The sequence below is a fragment of the Boleophthalmus pectinirostris genome, unplaced genomic scaffold (genome assembly GCF_026225935.1).
Source record: "Boleophthalmus pectinirostris isolate CB_2022bp ecotype Guang Dong unplaced genomic scaffold, ASM2622593v1 HiC_scaffold_11, whole genome shotgun sequence".
Lineage (NCBI taxonomy): Eukaryota > Metazoa > Chordata > Actinopteri > Gobiiformes > Gobiidae > Boleophthalmus > Boleophthalmus pectinirostris.
Window position 1 is genome coordinate 1,641,293 of NW_026570994.1, and position 8,825 is coordinate 1,650,117.

At 39.4% G+C, this 8,825-nt stretch overlaps 1 long non-coding RNA gene across 1 annotated transcript; it reads right to left on the bottom strand.

Annotated features, from left to right (window-relative positions):
- Positions 1-819: 819 nt before the first annotated feature.
- On the bottom strand, positions 820-1,235 carry LOC129411623 (uncharacterized). The gene is made up of 3 exons (XR_008633390.1): positions 1,102-1,235; positions 944-1,012; positions 820-884 (listed from the first exon to the last, which is right to left on the bottom strand). It is a non-coding gene; the product is annotated as an uncharacterized LOC129411623 (long non-coding RNA).
- Positions 1,236-8,825: the final 7,590 nt, after the last annotated feature.

An 8,825-nucleotide genomic window follows, 5' to 3' on the forward strand; every position in this document is an offset into this window, starting at 1 on the left:
GGCATTTCTGTGTGGAGTTTGCATGTTCCCCTAGTGCCTGCGTATGGTTTCCGCTGGGTGCTTTGGTTTCCCCTACTACTGAAAACATGTACAATATGATGTCGTGTGTGGCCAGGACTCCCCTGAAAGAGAGATTCTTAATCTCAGTGGGACTATCAATCAATACAATAAAATACATTTCTCCCTCTGTACTTTTTGGGATGTCATCCACAAACTTCTAAAACTTCAGTCATGTTGACTCCATTTCCTGAAAGGTTTCACTGACTTCCTCCTCCTTCACTGGGGCTCAGGACCATTGGATGAATGATTAATTACACAGATGATAGGATAGGATCATTTTTATTTGTCACAAAATGTGCAATAATCCCTGAATTTCAATTTTCTCTTGGAGCATGTTTTTACAATGTTATTTGGGCTTTTAATTTCACATACTGCGCAGTGAGGCACAATTTTTCAACCCTTGTTCTCTTCATTAAACAACCTCTCTCAGCTGGTTGTGGTCATTCTTTTTTTTCTTCTCCATAGGATTCCCACTATCCCCTTGCTCTCTGAGACATGTGGTAAGGAATTTGCCTGAGGAAGTATGCAGAGGATTAGATAAACCCAGTACCACCTAAAGGTATTCATGCCAGATACCCTCACTTAGTTTCTGCACAAATTGAGGCTTGGGACTGAACATTTGTTTTATATAAATAAGGTTCTGGCTAAAAATCTGAGAAAGTTTTAGGTGAGAACTTTAGTCATTTATAAAAATGTAACTTACAGATTTCTTTCTTTTTTTTTGAGAAAGATCAGAATCAGTATAACACCTAATATGGCAAGTAAAACTAGGATGATGGTTCTTGGATCTCTGGTGGTCACGTCCACATTTGAATCAATCGTCCCTGCAAACAACAAAATGTTAAAAAGTCCTTAAATAGCCCATATTAACTCACAAACATACCTCTCACCAGCACGGTAGTTACAATTGGAGCTGTGGTTGAGTTCCCTTTGTCCACACTGGAGGCATTCTCTACAAAACACAGGAGGTTTAAATGTGGGCTAGATCAGGAACTGAATTTGATTAAACCAAAATAAACGGAGGACTAAACCCAATCTCACCCAGGCAGATGCAGCTACAAGTGGTTTCATCTATTTCTAGACAAAGTTTCTCATAGCTGGAAGGTTCCACAGACCGCAGCTCGATAGTGTAGTCTGGTTCCTGTGAACACTTTTGATCGGGAACCTCAACCTTGTCATCGTTATAGTCCAGAAAATCGTTTCTGCAACTTAAGATATCTCCTTTAGGCCCACGGATGGCCCAGGTATTGCCCTTTAGACACTCTCCTTGAGGAAAGGAAAGGATAAGCTTATCTCCAATGGAGATAAAGACCTCCTCACAGGGAGGTGCTGGAAAAAACAAAAACACATTTAATTTCTTTCCAATATGATAGAAAGATAAAATCTCAATTTTTTGCATGATTGGAGTAACAGTTGCTGAAATGTCACAATTTCATTTTTTTCACTTTTTTGCAGAATTTCAAATTGCATTTACTCAGCAACTACTTGTCTGATATATAAAAAAAAATGAAGGTATCCCTGGAAAGGGGAAATCATAAGGAATCCAAAAAATTTAGCCCTATATGTCTACTACAACATATAAAAAAGTCTGGAGGGGTTTCCTTTCTTTCCACATTTTAGGAAATTTGGTATAGAATTAAGACCTACCCCTCAATCCCTGGTAAATTATGTGTAAAATGAACATAGTACACATAGAGCCCACATGTTTGCTCTGCAGTTACAAATGTATGGTCTCGAATTACTCTCTGACCTCTTATCTGGCTTCGTAGTTATTTATTGCCATCTGGCTTTGTCCTTCGTTTCTATGATGTGATATCACTTTTCTGGTTTCATCGATACTGTAATCCAAAGCATAAACACGTATACAGAAGGCTGTGCTGGTCACACCCTGTTAGCAGCTTGGCCAGAAAAATACATTTAAAGTTTTTAGTTTCTTTAAAACAGAGGAAGAACAAAGTCATACTTTCTAGTCCATTTATGTATACATACTTTATCAGATACCACATGTAATACTTGTAAGTACATTACACTTTCATGAACCTTTTAGGTGCCATTGTCGCAGAAATGTGGAACTGTAGCTTCCATTCTGATGATGACCCCTGTCACCAAACTGCTTACTTAACAACGTATAGAAAGAAAATCAGAATTCAGGCAGTCAAAAAGCAACATGAGGAGTATAAGTTGCTGATGATACGTAGTAGGATAAAGCAAAGGGTATTTGGACAATATGCCTACATCATGAGTTCATCTTTTGATGTATTCTACTCTGAAACGAAAATGTTGTGATCCTTGTGAACTTTATCCATACAAAATCAAGAATAAATCTTGTGGTAACCATGGGTTACTATGATCGCTTGGTGATTGACAATTTTTCTTAGAGTATATCAGCTTGGACTCTGTGTGTATAAATGTACAGCTGTATACACTGAATGGCATGTCTTAAGATGGGGATAAGTCAACTTCTAGGTAAATTTGTGTGAAAATAAAAAATAAAACTGCTCCAGATTAATATGCTGTAGTAGACATATAGGGCTATATTTTTTCTGCTGGTGTCATTGTGACTGGGCATGTCCCTTATTGTCAATTTCAAGGTCAAAATATAGGTCAACAGGTTATTCATCTCAAAAGTGCTCAAATGCAAAAATAAATGCCAGATTTGGATTGCTTATGATTTGACCAGTAGTTGCTGAGCAAATGCAATTTGAAATTTGGCGACCACCTAAAATTTAACCTAAACCTAAAACTTGAAATTTTTGCTTTACTGGCAATGATTTACCTATATACATCAAAATTTGACAAAGTAGGGTTTAACTCATTGGTTGAACTGTAGTGGCCTGACCCAAGTAGGGCCTACTGATGTGTGTTAGAAAATACCTTTGTTAGAAGTATTTTAAGTACTTCGAACAGATCATCATACAAAGTATTATGGATTCAAAAATAAAAGATAGAATAAGCCACTTCTGAAGACTTGGTCAAATCCTGGTTACTTCACTCTGCCAAGATTAGAGTCCTGTTTGGTTAAAATGAATGTTGGCCACCGCCCTATGAGCATGACAAGCACACCTACAACTGAATCTTTTCAACATTAGTGGAAATAATGACCGCTATGATAGTGTCTGCACCATGGATCTATTAAAATAACTGTCTACACATTACACATTTCACATTAGGTCTGCAAACGCTTCCTTTCCGAGTCTAATGGAGGGTGTGTATACTGAGCTAACAGTGCTAAAATAATCACTCAGTTATAGCTACTATGCTGTAGCTATATGCAACAGCTTACCTGAAGCATCGAGCGCCTCGCCCGTCTTCCCAGCATCATGTTGGGTCACAAACCCAACCACCGAATCCATGGCTCTGCGATACAGTGCCCGACAGCCTCCCAGTCTTTAACTTCTTGTTTTCTTTTTAAAGACAATGCTGCAAAGTGTATTTATCTTGTTGACATGTTTCGGCTGTTAGCTGCAAGCCATCTTCAGAACTGTAACCGGTGTTGGTGGTGACGTGTCGTATATCAGCTGTTGTTACTTCCTGTAGGCGTGGTCAGACCTGATGGACCTGGCAGGTCACTCAGACTGACCACGCCTCCCATCGCCCGGTGTCCCAGGTGTGTGAAGGGAGGAACGCGCCGTCATCACGATTAATGCTGTCCGTGCCTCGTTTTCTGATTTCAATGTCCTCCTTGATCCAGAGATTTGTGCGTTTTTTGAGAGTTCTGTCCTTTTTAAATTTTTCCTGTACTATGCGTAGTGTGACATCCACGGGTGTTTTAGTGAACAGTGATATGACGTCGTGTGAGATGAGACACTCATCACAGACCACACTGACAGGGAGGAAGAGGAGAGACACATCATACAAGCACTCAAACAATGTCAGTATCCCAGCTGGGCCATAAACAAAGGCAGACAACAAGTTATCAATAAAACCAACAAACCCCAGAAAAAAACACAACAATCCAACACAGGGCAGCAGGACCACAAGAACATAGTCACACTACCATACATCAGAGGCATAACCGAACCCATCCAGAGAGCCATGAAAAAACACAACATAAGCACTGTAGTAAAACCACACACAAAACTCCGCCAACAACTCGTACATCCCAAGGACAAAATCCCACAAGAACAAAAATGCAATGCCATCTACGAAATCCAATGCAAATCATGCAATAAATCATACATAGGGGAAACAGGCCGGGCATTTCACATCTGAAAAAAGGAACACCAAAAGGAATGCGAGAAGGAAACGTCAGGGAGACTCACCAGAACACAAAAAGACAAAGCAGAACAGGAAAACCTAAAATCCGCCACATCAGACACTGTAAAAGGAACAACCACATTATGGATTGGGACGGGGCTCGGATCATTGGATCGGAAAACAACAAGTTCAAACGCTGGATCAAGGAGGCCACTGAAATCAGAAAACGAGACACGGACAGCATTAACCTTGATGACGGAGCGTTCCTCCTTTCACACACCTGGGACACCGGGCGACGGGAGGCGTGGTCAGTCTTAGCGACTTGCCAGGTCCATCAGGCTGACCACGCCTACAGGAAGTAACAACAGCTGATATACGACACATCACCACCAACACCGGTTACAGTTCTGAACATGCAGCAGCCGAAACATGTCAACAAGGTAAATACACTTTACTGCATTGTCTTTAAAAAGAACCCAAGAAGTAAAAGTATAAAAGAAGACAAAATGAACATCTTTTGCTTAGCCTCCCAGTCTATACCATCGCACCCCACTTCCTCTAGGCTGAACTCACACGACCTGTGACTCTACTCCATTTCTATCTGGCACACCCCGAGAACATTACTCATTTATTGCCTTATGCCCAGTTCACTACACCTACTGGAAACAATTAGAAGTTTATCTATCTCAAAATTGATGTGTCCCAATAACCTCTAAAGAAGAAAATATCATTAGTCACTATACACATCAAAAAGCAAAAATTTTAATAACGCATTACTTCATTAATTCTTCTTGGTAAATACCATATTCACAGAGCAAAATTCTCAAAAAAATTATTTTCCATTACTGTTAACTGAAATCATCATTTACATTCTATTCACCACTTATCAATAAATATCAAGCCCTATCAATAACCAACCTATATAAAGAAATAATAAACAGTTAGATGCCCTCCCCCTCCCCCCCTAAAGCTGATGCTTCTGTCATTTAGTTTCCTTTATTAGGTTTTATCTACCGTAATTTATTTTATTTTATGTTTCCATTATTTTTTTCCACTATGTTATGAATAATTGTGAATGTCTGTTTTATGTGTTTATATTGTATATATTGTATATATGTATCATAATAAAAAAAAAAACATTTCCTGCCTCAGCTCTTCACAACAAGCCTCTGAAAATCGGACGCTTAAACACAAGATCCCTCAGCAATAAAAGACTTATCATCAACGAATTCATCCTGGACTCTCAACCTGGCTAAAAACTCTGGATTATTTCTCTCTCAACCAAGCCACCCCTCTGGATTCTCCTACCTGGACAAACCTCGTCCTGACAGCCGGGGTGGGGGTATTGCTGCTGACAAGGAGAGACACCGGCCTCTCCCTGTCCCTCCAGCCCCCACATTTGAACTCTCACTTTTCAACTCCCTGGCTCTTCTCCACTGACCATCACATCATTTACCCATCCTTTCTGTCAGATTTTGCAGACTTTATCACACAACTTTCTTCATACTCTACCTCCACCCTCTTAGGTGACTTCAGCATCCACACTGACTCCTGTAACACTGTACATGACTTTATGGACATTTTAAATAGCTTCAACTTCAACCAACATGTTGCCCCTGTCAAAACCAAACTGGTCCCATTCACTCGCTCTGCTCTCGGGACACCCCTGAACTTCACCCACTCAAACAACAACACAGGAAATTTGAACGCCTTTCTAAGAAAACCAGACTTACAATACGCACTGAAGTTTACATAGACCACACCCATCTCTACAGAACCGCACTCTGAGCCGCCCACACAGCATATTATTCTGGCATAATTCGCAATGAATCCTCTAACCCCATTCACTGTTTAACACTGTACAACAACCTTCTCAAGCCCATGGACAATATCTACCACTACTTCACCACAGACAAATGTAACACCTTCCTCTCTTTCTCCCAGTCCAAAATTGACAACATCCACCAGCAACTATCTGCTGTTAGGATAAATAACTAGGCTTAGGTGGTGTATAACTACTGCTATGATGTAACTGATGTGCTGCTATACAGTTATTGATGTACTACTATATTTTGTTATTGTACTATTATAATTCATTATACAATGACCCAGAAAAACAGGGACTGGATTACAGATGAGGGATACAGAGATAGATTCAGTTCATGTACAAGATATTTTATTTCTTACTTCTAATCAATTAACTAAATAGGGCAAGGACTTATTGATAGGGATATACTGACTCACGACTCATCACCCTGATCAGACCAGCAAGACTCCTGTAAGGGGAGTGAGATGAATCCGGGGGATCCTTGTCACAATTGGATAAGATTGTGCAACGTGCCAAGAGGCCTGACTGCACCAACGAAGAGGCACCAAGTCTAAACCACGGTCGCTTCCCACTATAGTTTATAGTATAAAAATCATTGTATAGGCGTAAATATTCAGTCTTTGCATGGGAATGTCAGCACAGACGCCTTGTACAAGTATGACTTTGGAATAAGTAAATTATCTGGACTTTATTTCTGTTCCAAGTGTAATTTTTGTAGTGTAAGCAGAAACTAACAAACACACGAGTAAAATGGTTATTTTCCTCAACACTACCTTCACTCTTCCCAGTTCTGACTCCCAACTTGTCCTGCCTAGTACCTCACAAAATTGCCTGTCCACCTTATCACCCATTTCAACCTCCGATTTCACCAAATACCTCATGTGCACTAGATCCCATCCCCCCTCCACTGATCAAAACATGTCTCCCCTGCCTCAGCCCACTCATCCTTGACATTATAAACTCATCACTTACACCTCTGGAACTGTTCCCCCCGCCTTCAAGCTTGCTGCAGTCACCACCATACTCTGTCTGGATCATGACGACCCAAACAACTCTCAAACCTCCCGTTCCTATCCAAAACCCTTGAACATTCCATATCCACCCAGCTTCAAGATTACTCCACTCTTCACTCCAATCAGTGGTATGAAGCCTTCCAGTCTGGTTTCCGCACCCACCATAGCACAGAAACAGTCCTCATCAAAGTTACAAATGACCTCCTCCTTATTATTAAGTCACAAGTGAATATGATTTTTGGAGCTGTTATCTTGGCATGTCTGTCGGTAAAAGATGAAGATGGGTAGTATTCAGTTACATTTGCTTGAGTACTTTTCTTGCAGCATACTTTTACTCCTACTTGAGTAATATTTTTTTATTAAAGTGACACTCATTCTTCTTAACTCTACAAGCAACAAAAGCTATCTGTTGACAATATGAAATGCTTTGACCATTTGTGTTACTTACAATGACTTTAAATTATAAATCAGATTGTAGGTCCCGATAGTTATAATATTATTTTGAAGCAACGTTACTCAGTATTTTCTGGCCACTCTAACCCACTTCTGCTAAAAGATCAAGCCAGGTTCAAGAAATAACCATTCTGTAACTATGGTTTGAGAGGCATACACATTGGATTATAACTTTATAAAACTAAAACAGAAACAAATAAGATATATGTGACATAAAATTTCACCTGGATAGACTCCTCCATGTTCAGTGAGTTCTTTTCTTCAGGGTCGTAGCCTGTTTGAAAAATCCAACTCCATCTGCAAGATGAAATACACAACATGTTCTAATGACATAACACTTGCCTGTTCAATAAATAGGCATATAACTTTGATGGATTATCTAAATCAGGGGTGGGCAATTATTTTTTCCATGGTGCCACATGAGAAACAAAATCTTGTGGAGGGTCAGGCCAAAATGCTCAACTCAATTCTGCCTAATATTAATTGCATTTCTTAAAAAAATAAAATTAAAATTAAAAAAAAGTAAATAGCATTGTTTTTAACGAGCTGGTCAGACTGGAAAGAGTTTATGGTATGACTAAGCAATGAAAAAGTGAGACTGCCTAAATGTCTTTAAAAAATACATCTTATAATAAAAGCAAATCAAAGCAATGCAGCTTTAGTTCATGCATGAGGTAAAAATGTAAAATCTGTTTATTTTGTAATTCCAGATGATCTTAACCGGGCCGGTCACAGTCGATCAACGGGCCGTGTGGGGCCAGGGAGCTGTACAATGTCCAGGTCTGACCTACCTAATCATTTTAGTATCAAAAGTTGTGACATTAAAAGTGCTCAATGAAACTTTTCTTTTGGGGAGTCCTCTGTGGATAAGTTACGGCTTTACCTGTAATGTTTCACAGTATGGCATTAACCTTAGCAATTTTCAATTATAAACTCAATTTTCAAATAAAACATTTTAAACATAACTTACATTTATAACATGCATTCTTACTGTGCCTTTCTGTGCCTTTCTGTGCCTCTGCCAACTCTGCTTTTCCACAGATCTGACCTGGAACTTGGCCCGGGACTGGAGTAGAGCATAATTAAAGCCTGTTTCTAAAGCCTGACAGTTTTACTCCTTTTTTTTTTTTTTTTAATTGTCAGTAAAAAGGTGATTTACATATAGGCCTATTATAGAGGTTCTACTCTCCTTAATATGTTCTGTCAATATTTAATACGACCTTAACTTATGATTGAGCTCAGCGTTTTTGTTTTTTGTAGCTAGCAAAGATTGG